A 17,969-nucleotide genomic window follows, 5' to 3' on the forward strand; every position below is an offset into this window, starting at 1 on the left:
TTTCTTAGATATGGTACCAAAAGCACAGGAAACAAAAGAAAAAATAAAGAAGTTGGATGAATATCAAAATCAATCTGTGCATCAAAGGACACAAAGAATAGAGTGAAATGGCAACCCATGGAATGGGAAATATATATGTAAATCATATTTATGATAAAGGGTTAATATTCCGAATACATAAAGAACTGCTGTAACTCAACAATGGAAAAGAAATGACCCAGTTAAAAAGTGGGCAAAGGACTTGAATAGACACTTCTCCAAAGAAAATGTACAAATGTCCAATAAAGCACAGAAAAAGATACTTAGTATCACTAATTATTAGGGAAATGCAAAATTTAAAACAATAAGATACCATCTCAAACCTATTATGATGACTATTACCAGATGAACAGAAAAGAACAAGTATTCATGAAAAGATGAAGAAATTGGAATCCTTGTGCATTGTTGGTAGGAATATAAGATGGTAAGACACTATGGAAAATAGTATTGCAGTTCCTCAAAAAATTAAAAATAGAATTACATGTGTTCTAGCACTTCCATTTCTACATATAAACACAAAAAAAATGGAAAGAAGTAAGCCACAGGAGATATTTGTACACATATGCTCATAGCAGCATTATTCAAAATAACTAAAAGGTAGAAGCAACCCAAGTGTCTATCTATGGATGAATGAATAAACAAAATGTGGTATATATGTACAATGGAATATGATTTAGCCTTACAAAGGACGGATATCCTGATGCATGCTACAACAGGGATGAATGTTGAAGACATTATGCTAAGTGAAATAAGACAGTCACAAAAGGAAAAATACTGCATGATTCCACTAACATGAAGTGACTAGGGTAGTCAAATTCATAGAGACAGAAAGTAGCATGATGGTTGCTAAGGAGGAGGGAATGGAGAGTTATCATTTAATCGTTACAGTGTTTTAGTTTTGCAAGATGAAAAAGTTCTAGAGGTGGATGATGCTGATGATTGCATGACAATGTAAATATACTTAATGACACAATTTAAAAAGAAAGAAAGAGAAGATACAACATGTAAATCAGAAGTAAAGAGAATGTAAAAGCCAAGAAATAAATATCAGACAAACCCAGGGAAAAATGATTTCATTTGGAGAGAGAGGCCTTCTTTGTAACCTGACGGTGGCAGTCTTTCACAGTGAAAAGAAAACAGAAATTTCTATGCACCAAATAACCTGACTTCAAAATATATAAGTAAAAGCTGCAGGAATTACAAGGAGAAAGGGAAAGAAACAGAACTTTAAACCAATAATGGGAAGCTTCTCTTAGTTCTTGTCAGATCAGGGAGATAGAATATAGAAAGGACAGAGACCTAGGCTTTGTTAAAAAATTAAATTAAGGTATATTTTACATAAAGTAAGATGTATAATAAGTTTTTATTGATCATATATATTCATGTAACCTCTTTCTTTTTAAAGATTTTATTTATTTATTCATGAGAGACACAGAAAGAGAGGCAGAGACACAGGCAGAGGGAGAAGCAGGCTCCGTGCAGGGAGCCTGATGCGGGACTCGATACTGGGACTCTAGGATTACACCCTGGGCCAAAGGCAGGCACTAAACCACTGAGCCACCCAGGGATCCCTATTCATGTAACCTCTATCCAGGTTAAGGAACATGGCGACCTCCCATAATGTTTCCTTGTGTCCCTTAGCAATTTCTAAGGTAATTATATTCTGACCTCTATCATAAGAAAATGGTTTTAATTGCTATTCAATTTCATATAAATAGAATTATACAATATGTAGCTGTGTGTATATTGCTTCTTTTACTCAACATATTTTTTAGATCCATCCACTTTGTTATGTATATAAACTGTTCATTTTTATTGTTGTACAGTATCAACTGTATGAATATAAGAGATAGTTTTGTGCAACATTTTTTATGAACGTATTTTTTTTTCATTTCTCTTGGTGTATACCTAAGAGCCAAATAGCTTGGTGTATACCTAATAGCCAAATATTTTCATCTTTTGGATTTAAAATCCTAGTTCACTTACTGTTAATTTTTCTTTCTTTTTCAGGCAAGTATATATTTGTCCTATTAAAAATTGCTAATTAGTTTTTCAAAATGGTTGCTCATTTTAAACTCCCAAACATTGGGTTACCTGAGTGGTTAAGTTGGTTGGGCATCGGCCTTCAGCTCAGAAGGAAGGAGGAAGGAAGGAACAAAGGAAGGAAGGAGAGAAGGGAAGGAGGGAAAGAAAGCAATGAAGAGAAAAGTGAAGGAATTACTAATAGTAACAAAGAAGCATGTTAATTTGAAACTGGAAAAGCCATCCCTAAACCTTTCTCTCATGCTATGAAATGTAGAGAGCTACCATAAATTACAGATAGTTACCTGAGTGTCACTTGAAATTAGAGAGAGTCAGAAGACCCCGTTTTGATTCATATTATGGGTCAGACCCTCCTGATGCTGCCCTTGCCCTCTTTCTTCCCTCTTCTTGATTTGAATGAGGACACAATGGGTATCCTGTCACCATGTTGAAAAGACCAAAAGATTCAAGCCAAAAGAAATAGAAATGAACTAAAGAAAGGGGACCAGCAATCACCTTCTTCTTGCCTCTTAGTGCCTCTGTAGTTGGCTGAAAGCATTCTTAACTGACAAGAGTGAGTTCTGAGATGAGAATGGGATCAGATCCATGGAATGGAATTGGTTAGCAAATAGAGGCAAGTACAAGTAGGAGTTTATTTTATGATAAAGAAGTTGTATCAAATCTGTGGTGGTAAGTTAGGACAACTTCACAGCCAAGGTAGAATGAACCAAATTATAAAGATAGTCTGTCTTATCTTGCTTCTCACCACAAAATATTATCTAAAGGATCAACCCGGAATTTGCCATGCAAGAATTAGTAAATGTTATTTTCCCCTGAAACACATCTCTCTCAACATTTAGAAGGAAATCTCTCCCTAATGACCATTTTTAAAATGGTTTTAACTGCCCACCCTGTATAGAAGAAGTGAATGGGGAGTATTATATTAGCATATTGTGCACTTAAAATCAAAGCCCCCTTAAACCACAAAGATGAATTTGTATGGGTGCCTGGGTGGTTCAATCAGTTGAGCAACCAATTCTTGATTTTGGCTGAGGTCATGATCTTAGGGTCATGAAATCAACACCCATATTGGGCTCTGTGCTGGGCATGGAGTCTGCTTGAGATTCTCTCCTTCTGCCCCTCCCCCTGCTCATGCCCTCACTCTCTCAAATAAATAAATAAATCTTTTTTTTTAAAGATGAATTTGTACTAACCACAAAGATGAGTCAGTATTTCCCTGAAGTGAAACCAGAAAGGAAGTAAGTTTTGTTTTCTTTATGTTTTTAAACAAAGGTGTACATCCTTGTGTGTCTCTTTTCCAATTTTCATAAGACTGTGCTTCAATCCTTATAAAATAATTTGTGCTTTAATATTTTCTTTCACAAACAGTTAAGATATAACATGAAATAAATTTGTCTTGATTTCTGCTAAAAAGTTGCTAGAAAAATCATCATGGCCTAATACTTTTGGGATGAGATAGCATGGGCCACCATTTCAATTATAATTGTTATTATTATTATTATTATTTACTGATCATGAGTCTTTGTTGTCTCCCTCTAAGACCAATCTTGAAATGTATACTTTCTTAGAAAATTGTTCATTTCATGGATTTTTAATTTATTAGTATAAAGTCACCCCTATTGATGCTTATTTTTTTACATATGTTTGTATTCCATTATTCATTACTAATATTATTTATATTAGTATAAATATATACTCTCTTTTCTCTTCCTCCCTCTCTCTGTTGTCTATTTTACTGCTCTTTCAAAATAGTATTTGCTCTTTTTTAATTTACTGTACTTTTTGTTTATTTTCTATTTAATTAATTTCTGCTTTTATGCCCTATTTGATTTAGATTTCTGTGTTGCTTCCTTTTTTTCATCTTTTGGATTTAAAATCCTAGTTCACTTACTGTTAATTTTTCTTTAAGCACAGCTTGGTGGTACATTACCACTTGTTTTTATATAGGGTGCTTTTGTTTCAGATATTTTATAATGTTTCTTTAGATTTACTCTTTAATGAAAGATATTTTTAAGAAATATATCTTATTTATCTAATTTCTCAATGGTGTTTTTGCTATTCTTTGTTATATTCTAATTTTATATATTTTGTGGTCAATGTTCTCCCTTCAAAACCCCATCTAGCCATGAGAAATGACCCCAGTCTCATCATGAGAAAACACCAGGCAAACCCAAATTGAAGGATATTATACAAAATTCTGACTAGTATGCCTCAGAACTGCCAAGATCATACAAAACAAGAAAAGTCTGAGAAACTGTTGTAGTTCAAAGGAGGTTAAGGACACATGACAGCTAAATGTGATGAGGTCTCTTAAATGGAATACCAGAAAAATGACATTAGTGAAATTCAAATTAAGAGTGGAGTTTAGTTAGCATTAATATGCTAGCATTGGGATCCCTGGGTGGCGCAGCGGTTTGGTGCCTGCCTTTGGCCCAGGGCGCGATCCTGGAGACCCGGGATCGAATCCCACATCGGGCTCCCGGTGCATGGAGCCTGCTTCTCCCTCTGCCTGTGTCTCTGCCTCATTCTCTCTCTCTCTCTGTGACTATCACAAATAAATAAAAATTAAAAAAAATCAAAACAATATATTAAAAAAAATAATATGCTAGCATTAGTTCCTTAGTTGTGACAATTATATCATGGCCAATGTAAGATGTCAACAATAGGGAAAACCAGGTGAATGTTATATGGAGCTCTCTGCACTATCTTTACTATACCTGAGTAGATCTAAAACTATTCTAAAATTTAGAAGTCATTTTAATTTTAAGAAAGCTAACCAAAACAAAACAAATCCTCCTGGGGTTTGCCTCTTCATTCATTCTACAATACACCCATGTCTTTATAATGGCTGTTAGGGCCCCATGTCACTGACTGTATTGTCCTTCTTACACACCCACCCCTCTACTCATTTTACTCTACCTCACCCACTTGAACCTTCTGCTTGTTCTTCCAGCATGCCAACCACAATCACTCTGTATGGTGTTCATATATCCTGTATCTGGGTTCCATACATCCCACTCCCTTGTCTACTTTATGTTTTCATAAAAATATCATCCTCAAAATGATGGCTTTCTGACTACTTTATTTAAACTCCCTCAAGCCACCTCCTCCTCACCTCTTTTCCTTTGTTTTCTTCTCCATAATACTTATCACCTCCACCTAACACAAACACACACACACACACACACATACACACAAACACACTTTTATTGTCTGTCTCCATTCATTAGAATGTAAGCTTCATTAGGGCAGAGATCTTTATGTGTTTTGTCCACTTATTTATCCCTAATACCTATAAAACATCTGGCACACAGTAAGAACTCAGACAGTATTGACTAAGGACAATTAATTAGGTAGGACTCTTTAGCAGTAGCACAATGAGAAATTATGTTGGACTGAGCTTGGTTTATGGCAGTGGAGATGAAGAGAAGTGGTCAGCTTTATGATGTATCTGGATGTTAAGCAAACAGGATGTATGGATGAGTTAGATATAGGCCTTTTGGAAATGAGAGGAGTGCAGGAAGACTCTTATGTGATGAAGGTGTCACCATTTAATGAGATGGAAAAAAAAAATCCAAGAAATATTTGGAAGCACAGAATCCAGAACCAAGTTTGAGACATGTTGGATCTAAGATACATCTTAGACATCCAAATGGGTTTGTTGAAGATGAGTTTGAGGTTTGAGGAGACTGGAGATATAAATATTGCCATGGGAGTCATTAGTGTATAGATGATGGTTTTTAAAGCCATGGTACCAGGTAATATCACATAGGGATAGAACATAAAAGAGTAGAGAACCAACAGCAACACCCTAAGTATACACCACAAATTTAATGATGTGATCAGAGGAGGAGTTAACTGCAAAAATACTAAGAGGTAAGATAATGAGGGTGTGAATAAAAAACTAGACAGAAGTAGCACCACTGGGACTTTCAGAAGAAGAATTTTGAAGAATACAGCAGTTTCCCGGTCAAAGGCAGTGAATAAGTCACTAAGATGAGGATGGGAACATGTCCCTTGGCTTGGGCAAGATGCAGATCACTGGTGTGCATTGTAAGATTTGTTTCACTGAAGTGTTAGAGAAGAAACCCCAACTGGCACAGGTCAGGAAGAAAGAGAGGAAGGTGCAGAAGTGCAGACAGTGACTATATCCAGGGAGGACAGAGAAATGCAGTACATCTAGGGCCTCCATGTTCTCATACTGAAGATACTAGCAGAAGGTACATTTCCTTATAATGCAGTGATCAAGCAGAGGGTAGAGTTCATGAGCACACATGCATAAAACTTGGGAGATTTGATGGTGGAAAGATGAGGCTGTATTCTCTGTACCAAGAGAAAAAAAAAAAACAGAGAGAAAGAAAACAAAGGATTCATCAAAGAACGTTACAAAGAGATTGAAAACTAAGTGATAGAGGACAAATTATTAATTTAGATAACAGACCAAAATGATGTAAATACTTCTACTAATACAAAAGTTTTTTGGTTTGATTTAAACTGCTCTACGTGACTTCTCTGTCTATAAAGGCAATGCTTTACACAAAACAGCATGGAACTGTAAAAAACAAAATGTGGATAGCAGATAATCATACAAATGCAAACTGAGAGGAAGCTGGAATGTCAAAAATGTTCTCCTAATACTTTTACTTTTTGGTTGGAGTTTGAGACAAAGGATAAGTGAAAAGAAAATATTAACCTTGTTGGACCTATACCTTCCATGATACAGTGGACCCCACGTGGGCTGGGCTCGCTTAGACAGTGGGGGGTGGAAGGACATACTCAACTTAGCTCTTGCCAATGGCAGCCACTGACCTACTTGATTTGGGAGTATAGAGAAGCTGATAAATGGGGCACAAAGGACACTCCCTGCTCTGACACTGGAGCCCTGGAGTTGTAAAATGTATATAGTATAAGGTTGTCAGAGTTGGGATGTGCTTGGGAGGAAACATTTACAAAATATATCAATATATTAGATATATATTTGTAATATCAAACCTAGGACAAACTTTTTTCATGTACAAGAAACATTAATGAAAATTTAAAATTATGAAATTCCTAGGTAGCATCCTTATAGATTCCTGAAAGTAGCAATTTATAAGCACTTGTTTATAAATACAATTAACACAGACATTGATGCAATCATTAATGACAACAAAATCTAACTCTTTGGATATTGGAAAATTAAAAATCCAAATTAAAGCAAATGTTAAAAGAGAAATAAAAAATTCAATTATAATCCCCTTCCCTTAGGATAATACTCAGAAAACAATAAATCTCAATCCATGCCACCTGGTAAATATTGTACCCAGAATAAAATGTATAACCTTAAATGTTTTTTATTAGTGAAAAATAGAGAAGAAAGGTAAATGACATCAAAATGTACTTTAAGAAGCTAGAAGAGATAAATAGTCAAATGGAAAGAAAAGGAATTAATGAAGATAGATGCTAAAATTAGTGAACCAAAGGATAATAAAGTTTATAAATGAGTTCTAGTGTTTCAGGGGATTAGAAGAATCACTAACACTGATCTAAAGTACATGAAGATGTACATGGCTGTGGGAATCAGAGCACCCCAATGAGGAAGCTGATGAGGTGAGTTGTATCCTGTCATAGCCCCAGGACAGTGCCAGACCCCATGTGCCTTCCTACACCAGCCATGGTCCTGAGGCTATAATACATCTAGCCTCCCAGAATCTTAGGTACCAATATCAAGAAGGGAGAGAAACCTTGAGTAGAGAGAATTTTGAACAAGAATGGATCATGTTTACTGTACATAGAAAACCCAAAAGACTTCACCCCAAGATTGCTAGAACTCATACAGCAATCTGGCAGCGTGGCAGGATACAAAATCAGTGCCCATAAATCAGTGGCATTTCTATACACTAACAATGAGACTGAAGAAAGAGAATTTAAAGAGTCAATCCCATTAACAATTGCACCCAAAAGCATAAGATACCTAGGAATAAACCTAACCAAAGAGGTAAAGGATCTATACCCTAAAAACTACAGAACACTTCTGAAAGAAATTGAGGAAGACAGAAAGATATGGAAAAATAGCCCATGCTCATGGATTGGAAGACTTAATATTGTGAAAATGTCCATGCTACCCAGGGCAATTTACACATTCAATGCAATCCTTATCAAAATACCAAGGATTTTGTTCAGAGAGTTGGAACAAATCATCTTAAGATTTGTGTGGAATCAGAAAAGACCCCGAATAGCCAGGGGAATATTAAAAAAGAAAACCATAGCTGGGGGCATCACAATGTCAGATTTCAGGTTGTACTACAAAGCTGTGGTCATCAAGACAGTGTGGTACTGGCACAAAAACAGACACATAGATCAATGGAACAGAATCGAGAATCCAGAAATGGACCCTCAACTCTATGGTCAACTCATCTTCGACAAAGCAGGAAAGACTATCCACTGGAAAAAAGACACTCTCTTCAATAAATGGTGCTGGGAAAATTGGACATCCACATGCAGAAGAATGAAACTAGACCACTCTCTTTCACCATACACAAAGATAAACTCAAAATGGATGAAAGGTCTAAATGTGAGACAAGATTCCATCAAAATCCTAGAGGAGAACACAGGCAAGACTGTTTTTGAACTTGGCCACAGCAACTTCTTGCAAGATACATCCATGAAGGCAAGAGAAACAAAAGCAAAAATGAACTATTGGGACTTCATCAAGATAAAAAGTTTCTGCACAGCAAAAGAAACAGTCAACAAAACTAAAAGACAACCTACAGAATGGGAGAAGACATTTGCAAATGACCTATCAGATAAAGAGCTAGTATCCAAGATCTATAAAGAACTTATTAAACTCAACAGCCAAGAAACAAACAATCCAATCATGAAATGGGCAAAAGACATGAACAGAAATCTCACAGAGGAAGACATAGACATGGCCAACACGCACATGAGACAATGCTCTGCATCACTGGCCATCAGGGAAATATACATCAAAACCACAATGAGATACCACCTCACACCAGTGAGAATGGTGAACATTAACAAGGCAGGAAACAACAAATGTTGGAGAGGATGTGGAGAAAGGGGAACCTCTTGCACTGTTGGTGGGAATGTGAACTGGTGCAGCCACTCTGGAAAACTGTGTGGAGGTTCCTCAAAGACTTAAAAAAGAGCTACCCTATGACCCAGCAATTGCACTGCTGGGGACTTACCCCAAAGATACAGATGTAGTGAAACAGCAGGACACCTGCACCCCAATGTTTATAGCAGCAACGTCCACAATAGACAAACTGTGGAAGGAGCCTCAGCGTCCATCAAAAGAGGAATGGATAAAGAAGATGTGGTCTATGTATACAATGGAATATGACTCAGCCATCAGAGAGGACGAATACCCACCATTTGCTTCAACGTGGATGGAATTGGAGGGTATTATGCTGAGTGAAGTAAGTCAATCGGAGAAGGACAAATATTATATGGTCTCATTCATTTGGGGAATATAAAAAATAGTGAAAGAGGATAAAGGGGAAAGGAGAGAAAATGAGTGGGAAATATCAGAGAGGGTGACAGACCATGAGAGACTCCTAACTCTGGGAAACGAACAAGGGGTAGCGGAAAGGGAGGTGGGGGGGTTGGGGTGACTGAGTGATGGGCAGTGAGGGGGGCACTTGATGGGATGAGCACTGGGTGTTATGCTATATGTTGGCAAATTGAACTCCAATAAAAAAAAAAAAGAATGGATCATGTTTCCATCACTGAATTGGAAGGAGAAATTCCTGGATTGGGCTTATTTTTAAAACTGAAAATAAACAGTCAGAATAAAACTTGAAAGATCAAATTCTTCATTGAGCAACAGGAAGTAAGGAATTAAAGTATATATATATATATATATATATATATATATATATATATACATACACACACACACACACACACACACACACACACACACACATGGTTTTCATACCTGGGTTAAAATGTCCATGAGCATCATACCCACCACAGATATGAAACTAAAAGTTCAACTTCTACAGTAATGAAGGAAGTCCAATTTACCATTTATGAAAGTCACAGTTGCCTTTCCCACTTGCTCATGTGCTCCATCAAGGCAGGGGCCATATATCTGTTTTTGTTCAGCATTGTAGGTGAGGTGTATGGAAGATAGTGGTAGTCAGTAAGCTTATGTTGAAAGAAGGAAAGAAATAAGGTGAGGAAAAGGGAGAGACACAGAGGAGGAGACAGGGAAGGGCAGGAGACAAGAGGGAGAAGTGGGGGGAATGGGGAGGCAAGTGGGTTTGTTGGTTTTCTGGAATACCATTTGGAAAACATGGATTGCATTTTCTGAGGTCCTTTGCCCTATAAATATTTATGTTGGAACTCTCACATGTGTGTTACACCCAAGGGAATTTGGGGTGGGGATACAGAACTGGAGTTCAGAGTACTGGAATTCCTACTTAAGCATCTGGGGTAATGGCAGGAGTTAAAGCTTTAAACCTTGACAACCACAAATTATGGGTTGCACCCCAATGACATTTACAGTGGTGGTGCCATCACAAGCTGTATCTGCTTCTCTTAACTTCCAGATTCTCATCCCCTTTCACAAATTTTCTTGTCTCCCTTTAAACTTATTCATTTCCATTTCTGAAAAAAAATTCTCTAAATCATAACCACATGTCATCACTTTACACGCTTTCCTCATTCCTTCCCTCTCTCTCGACCTTTTTCCTCTTGTCATTCAGCTTCTCCCCATTCTTTTCTTGAACAAATATTTATAGCAAATCAATTCTGTGGCCATTTCTGTTCTGTTCCCCCTCATCCACACATTCTTTTACTTGGTCTTCATTCCCCTCAAATATGGGGTTCACAGCAGAAATACCACTCCAGACATGGTAGCCAGCTGATACAGTGGGGCAGTTATGTTTACTTGACTATGAGGTCTTTATTAATCCAGGCAAAAGTAACTTGCACTGGGGAAGACCCTCCCATTTTCAGCTCAAGATGTGCTCCCAACCAATGGAACCCTCTTGGATATATACCAGGGTCCAGATTGTTCCCATTCTGGACTCACAGGACCAATCACTATTGCCATTATGTTCAAATGACCTGTTTATCCTTGTTACAGTTCACCCTGTAGCTTTCAGTCTCTGAAATCAATGAAACCCTTTGCAAAATTGCAGTTTATTTGCCAAATGACAGAATGATGTGAGGATTGAGTTTTGTAGCCTGATAAAATAAGGATGATGAGGGTTTGAATATTTTACCCATTTCATTCCATCAGGGATGCCATTAGTTTTCTAATGCATTCTCCAGGCTTTTGAAGGGGAAGCTTGGGTCACTTTGAGGCAGGAGAGGCTAAAGATGGGTCTTCCGCTCATCCCCACAGGACGATCCCTGTTCCTAGTTTTGTGTACTTCAGCATTCTGCATGAGATATAATGTAAGAAAAGACAAGGGACCAAATGAATTTCACAACACATTTCCACTTAGTTACATTTAAATATCCAAGTACCCTCTCTCTTTTTTTGCAAGACTTGGAGGAGGGGGTGTCTTCTCCTTTCTGACATGAATCTTCTATTGACCGTCCCCTGTTCCATACCCTCTAGCCTCTCTTGCATCTATGATTTCCTTCTCTGAGCATCTTTCTCTCAACCTAAAAACTATACAGTCCACTCTAATCTGGCACTTCCCCAAGTTGCTTCTCTTTCCCCTTGCTCTTTCTGGCCTCTGTGCCCACCACTCTGTGTCTTCTCATCACCCAAAAGCATCACATCTATTCCTTTTTTTTTTTTTTTTTTTTTTTTGCATCACACCTATTCCTAATGTGCATTGTCCTGATCTCTCTACAGCATGTCTTCAAGTATGTAAGTGATGAATCACTAGATTCTACTTCTGAAACCAATACTATGCTATATGTTAACAAACTGGAATTTAAATAAAAACTTGAAAAAAAATCTAGTCACCAGCCCTGTTGTCCTACTGCTAGATCTTTCACAACCTACATGCACATGGATTACTACTAATGGTCCATGTTTCAATGTCATCAAAGTTACTTGAATGCTTTATGAATTTAGGATATAGCCACATAACCTAATCCACTCAAATTTGTGATTTTGGGCATCCATTTATAACGTATTAAATTAACTGTATAAAAATTATCATTTTGTACACCAAAAATGTATTATAGTTTTGTAAGATATTACCATTGATACCACTAAAGGGTAAAGATGTGGTTAAAGGATACATAAAATCTTTCTGTATTATTTCTCAAAGTAGCAGATTGTGAGAAATGTATGTTTTTACAATAAAATTTTTAATTAAAAATGATCAAATAAAAAAATAAAATAAAAATGATCAAATAATTTCACATTATACAACCTAATAGCACCCAAAAATGTTCAAGAAACAAATAATTTTTTTTTCTCCTTGTGGATTTTTCCATGTGCTATACAGTGCTAATTCAGAAAGCCTGACTTTATGAACTCTAAATAATTTATAAGGGTAGAGAATTTTTCTAGGAATAATTAAACCCAATTGTACAATAATTAAGTTTAAGCATTTAGCAAAAGTATTGCATTTACTCAGTGCATAATAATCAAATCTAAGCATATAGCAGAGATATTGCATTTATTCAGTGCTTCCCTTAAAGGATTTTCATTTTGTTTACAGATATGTTTTCCCCATGTGCTACATAATTTGTAGGACACATGAATTAAATGTCAATTGCATGGCTCTAGGCTTGGTTTGGATGAAAGAATCTAATCAATATGTTTTTTTACTCATTGTTTTTAAATGTAAAGATTAGGAAGTTGACTGTGGATTAGGCCAAGCCATGGATCATATGCTAAATGCATCTTTAGATTGCAAGTTCTCCTCAAGGTCATTAAGGTCACATAATCTGGCCACACATACCTTTCCTGCAACTCCACTCTCCAGAGCATCCCAAACCATACTGGGACACTTTGAACTGCTAGAAATTTGTTTTATTCCTCATAATAAGGTAGAATCTATCTTTATGAAACTTTAATTTGCTAGTATTAATTCTACTGCTTGAGACAAAGAAAGTTAAGTTCAGAACTTTCTCCATATCAGACATAATCACATGCAGCTGTCTGTCCCCTTTATTTTAACTCTTTCCCAAGTCCAAGGCTTCCTAAGTTCCCAATCCTATCCTGTGTGGCATGGCATTCAGTTTCTTTTCATTTTGTTCATTCTCCTGTGATGAGTTCCCGTCTGTGTTTGTTCAGTTAAATACAGAGTCCCAGAGTCCCAGTTGCAATTTAAGCAGTCCACTGGCCCCTCCAATTGCCTAGACACTAGATATAATCAATAAAGACTAAGATGATCACACTTGATATTCTTAGCTTTAGCACTCAAATTGCACTGTTCACTCTTCCAAATCTAACTATAAAACCAAAATCACCTCTCCTTTTCCCCCTTCTTCTCCACTTTTAGACCAGTTGTGAGCTTTTGATAGTCAAAAAATATCAATAATAAGAAAAAACTTGGACCAAATTTGAATGTCAGCCATAGATCTCAGGTCCTTCAATACTTCAAGAAATAATGCAGACACAGGCAATTAAACAGAACACATTTGACTTGGACTACTCCATTTATCTTCTATGATTTTCAGGTCCAGCTTTCTGACTAGTAGAGAGGAGATAAAAAAAAAAAAAACTCTTTGAACAAAACAGTTTAGTCAGTGAGCAGCATGATTGGAAGATGATAGAGATCATTCCTGAACCTTTTTCATGGTGGGAGGGGAATGCCAGGCTTTCTATAGAATTATAGAGCGAGACAAAAGTTGTTATTATTTCCAGACAAACAATGAGGCAAATATTGGAACAAGTTAAGGTTCCTAAGTAACTGCGCTATAGAGATGAAAGGATGCTAAGCGTGACATGATGGGCCAGGGGGTTCTGGCAGGGCCAGTGGGTGCTGGGTGCCCAGGGGCACTGCCCATCCCCATCTGCTCAGTGGGCTTCCAGGTGTTACCTGGTAAGGTGGAACCTGACCACAGCTTGGGGGCTTTCCGTTTCTGAACTAGGAGTTCCAGCCTCAGGTGTTCTCAGCACTGAAACCTGTGCAGCCCTGCTCTTCTGCAGCTTTACTTTCCACTTTATGTGCTCCCTAAAGTCCTTACCCCAAGCTTCACTATCTAACCAACTCCATCTCTGGAAAGTTTAGATTTAACTTTCAGTTAAGTAACATTTGGAAGGCATCAAAATACAAGCCATGGGGACTCGAATTCTAAGAAAAGCATTCTTTTTTCAGCAGGTGGCACTGTTGCAGTAAAGCTGTGTTCTTCTGGTGACGTCAGAGACAAGAGGAAGCAACAAGTCTTAACCATATAGCATATTTAATGCAAGGATCAGATTTTAAAAATTCTAATTATTTTAACCAAATGATAGAGTAATTGTCACCCTAAATGGAACAAACCAGTTTCATGTGTCTCCTGGTAGGATGCAACTGGGGCATGTTACCTCGTGTGGTATTTTTGTCAAAAATTCATACCTGAATCTAGTCCTGAGGAAACATCAGACAAACCTAAAATAAGGAACATTCTGCTCAGTAACTGGCTAGTACTCTTCATATATATCCAAATCAGGAGTATAGAAAATGGTTAGGGTTTTGTTCCAGATTAAATGGAACTAAAAGACATAATAACCAGACGTCATGAATGATCCATGATTGGATCCTGGACCAAGAAAATAATTATTGGAATAACTAGAAAAATCTGAATGTGAATTATTCCAATAGTAGCACTATGGATAGTAAAAGAAAATTCCTGGTTTTTAAGAAATGACCCTGAAGTAACTGGAAGAACAGGTGTCACAAAATCATGTCTCAACTTATTGTCAAATATTTGGAAATACATATTATAGTTTTGTAAATTTTGTATATATTGAAATTACATCAAAATTTAAATTACAAAAAAAGTTACATTTACCCACTTTTTTTTTCCTCTCTTAAAGATTTTATTCATTTATTCATGAGAGACACAGAGAGAGAAAGAGAGGCAGAGACACAGGCAGAGGAAGAAGCAGGCTCCATGCAGGGAGCCTGATGCAGGACTCGATCCCAGGACTCCAGGATCATGCCCTGGGCCAAAGGCAGGCGCTAAACTGCTGAGCCACCCAGGGATCCCCACATTTACCCACCTTCTTACTCAACTTCTCCAAACTACTAAAACATCCATACCTAAGCCAGACCCACCGAGAATAACCCACACATCAGTCTTTCAGCAAATATGTGAATTGTTTTCCTTACTTACTGTTCCCCCTCAGGGTTCTCCTGATGGTCAATATCTTTAGGGCCAGGCCCTGGGGTGCGGTTTGTTTAATGATGTCATCCACTTCGAAATCTCTTATTCTTTAAATAGTTTTTTCAGTTCATCTCCTCTAGTAGGTATATGTTCAGTTTACTTAAACATGAGAATATGTTTGTAAAATATAAGTAGAATATATAAAATCATAGAGTCTTAGAATGTAAGCACCAAAGAAAAACTGTCCCATCCAACCCCACCCTACCTCTTAGTTGATGAAGAAAAGGAAGACAATAGAGCCACAATGACTTACTCAAATTTACAAGGTCACTCAGGTGCAGATCCAGGCAAAATGTCCCAGTTCCTGTCCTGGGTCCTCTGTGTTGTCCCTTACTTTGTTTCTCACACTGTGGGAATAAAAGAGATACAAGGTCAGGTGCCAAGGACATGAAGACACAGAACAACACAATGGAACTATTTCATGACAAAAAATTTGAATATCTTATTATACTAAAATAAACATACGTGGGACACCTGGGTGGCTCAGTCAGTTAAGCATCTATTGATCTCAACTCAGGCCTTGATTTCAGGGTCTAGAATTCAAGCAATGCATTGGGCGAAAAATTAAAATAAAAAAATAAAATAAAATAAAATAAAATAAAATAATAAACATAGGCAAAAATTTACCTGAATTTGCAATCTCAAAAATAGCACTCTTAAAAGACAATTCGTACTTTTCAGGGTAACTTGGAACTATATCTTCAGGTGCCCCAGGAGTGAAAGATCATTGTTCCCTTCTGCAAGTTCTCAATTAGAAATGTTGCAAGGCCCTGGGACCATATAGCCAACATAATGGGAGTTCAACCAATGGCTCAATCTGCAGAGCTCCTCTTTGTGGGGCATCATGCTAAACATCCCTGATTTTCCATTGCACCAGCAAGAGTCCTCCATGCTAATAAAACCAAGATTTTCAGTGCCTAGTGGCACTGCTTGTGTGGCACTTTCAGGTACTTATGTGAGAATTGAAGAAGGGCCTCTTCTGGGACAGCTGGCTTTGTGTGTAGAATGTGTGCCATCACCACACACACACACACACACACACACCCCTGAGCTGTGTTTCCCCCTCTCTGGTTGGTATTTGAAAGCCTGGAGTTTGTCAGGCCCAGCATGTTGGAAATTCAGAGGGGCTTCCCCTACTAATCTTTAGGCAAATATTTTCTCTGCTCTGCTGACTTCATGGTGAGTTACTGGCCTTGCACCTCCTGTGACAAATTGAAGTAAGCCCACTTGGGTGGCAAGGGCATCAGTGCTTTCCATCAGCAGGGAGCCTTTCTATTGACTGTGGTGGGGTCTGCCCTGGGCTCCTCTCCCTGCACCAACCTCCCAGATGAAAAAGGACAAAGTGTTCTCGTTACCTTCAAGGTAAACTAGGCAAGAACCATGGAAGGAGGGTAGCCTGTAGAATGGATGATTTCCATTCATGGATCAGAGGAGACTGATGCTCTAGACTGGCACTCCAAGCGTGCTCTTCTGACCAGCTCCCTGCCTGCCTTTTAAACTTTGATTGTAAGAGACAGGAAGATGATGGCCCTTCACTGTTTCTGTAATTACTCTTGGTCTTTGTGGCTGGCTCACTCACTGAATTAGACCAACCAGTGGAGCACCTCACACTTTGGCTTTTTGTGTGTTTTGACTTAGCTTTATGTCTGAAATGGTCATGTATTTTCACTATGAAATGCCTCTAACACACACACACACACACACACACACACACCTACCTGTTCTTCCTCTGCTTTCCCACCCCCCCACCCCCGGGTTACTAACTGACTGAGACTCTTACTGCATCCTCCCCCTTCAAAGCCATTTTACCTTGCAGCCATTAGGGAGCATATCTCACAATGCCAATCAAATTCTTTCAAGTGGGGCAGCCCGGGTGGCTCAGTGGTTTAGCATCACCTTTGGCCCAGGGTGTGATCCTGGGGACCCTGAATTCACATTGTAAACAGCAAATGGAGGAGAATGCATGGGGAGCTGGTGGCATGTGTTTGCAAGGACCAAAAGTGGGAGAAACTATGTCTCAAATTGGGCAATCTTCAAAACAACCCTGAAACAAGGACTTGGGGCCAGATAGTTGATTTTAGAAATGATCCCAGTTATCTGAAGTTGGGGAATTAGGAAGGATGATGGAACATGCCAATAAGGAGGGTGTTAATCTTGGGGTACCTGGGAGGTTCAGTCAGTTAAGCGTCCAACTCTTGGTTTTGGCTTAGGTCATGATCTCATGGATCATGAGATTGAGTCCTGTGTCTGGCTCTGTACTCAGGGGGGAGTCTGCTTGAAGACTCTCTTTCTCTGCCCTTCCCCCCACCTTAAGCATGTGTGCACTGTCTCTCTCTCTCTTTCTCTCTCTCTCAAATAAATAAATCTTAAAAAGAAAAAGAGGATGTTAGAGTGCTGCTGCCATAAGCAGCTGGACTTCAATCTCCCCAGGACAGGACATACCTCAGAAGCAGTAGAACACAATTCTATTGTCCCACCAGGAGGCTTCAAGGAAACTGGGGAGTTTATCCCAAACTCCCATCTGTTACTGGTTTAAGGATGCTCCAGGGCTGAACAGGACATTCACTTTTCCTGTCCACAAACCAGTGGAGAAC

The 17,969-nt window shown here is 38.2% G+C and overlaps 1 long non-coding RNA gene across 3 annotated transcripts in view; it reads right to left on the reverse strand.

The window, feature by feature from the left end:
- Positions 1-17,969, reverse strand: part of LOC112673351 (uncharacterized) — a 64,755-nt gene that overhangs the window by 26,521 nt on the left and 20,265 nt on the right. For 2 of the 3 annotated variants that reach the window (XR_003144739.3, XR_007405450.1), the window contains exons 5-6: positions 15,629-15,722; positions 11,214-11,474 (exon numbers count right to left, since the gene is read on the reverse strand). This is a non-coding gene — a long non-coding RNA (uncharacterized LOC112673351). Of the gene's footprint in view, positions 1-11,213; positions 11,475-15,628; positions 15,723-17,969 lie in introns of those variants that run through there. The other variant, XR_007405449.1, reaches the window with a different exon arrangement.

Source organism: Canis lupus, chromosome 24 (genome assembly GCF_003254725.2).
Source record: "Canis lupus dingo isolate Sandy chromosome 24, ASM325472v2, whole genome shotgun sequence".
Taxonomy (NCBI): Eukaryota; Metazoa; Chordata; class Mammalia; order Carnivora; family Canidae; genus Canis; species Canis lupus.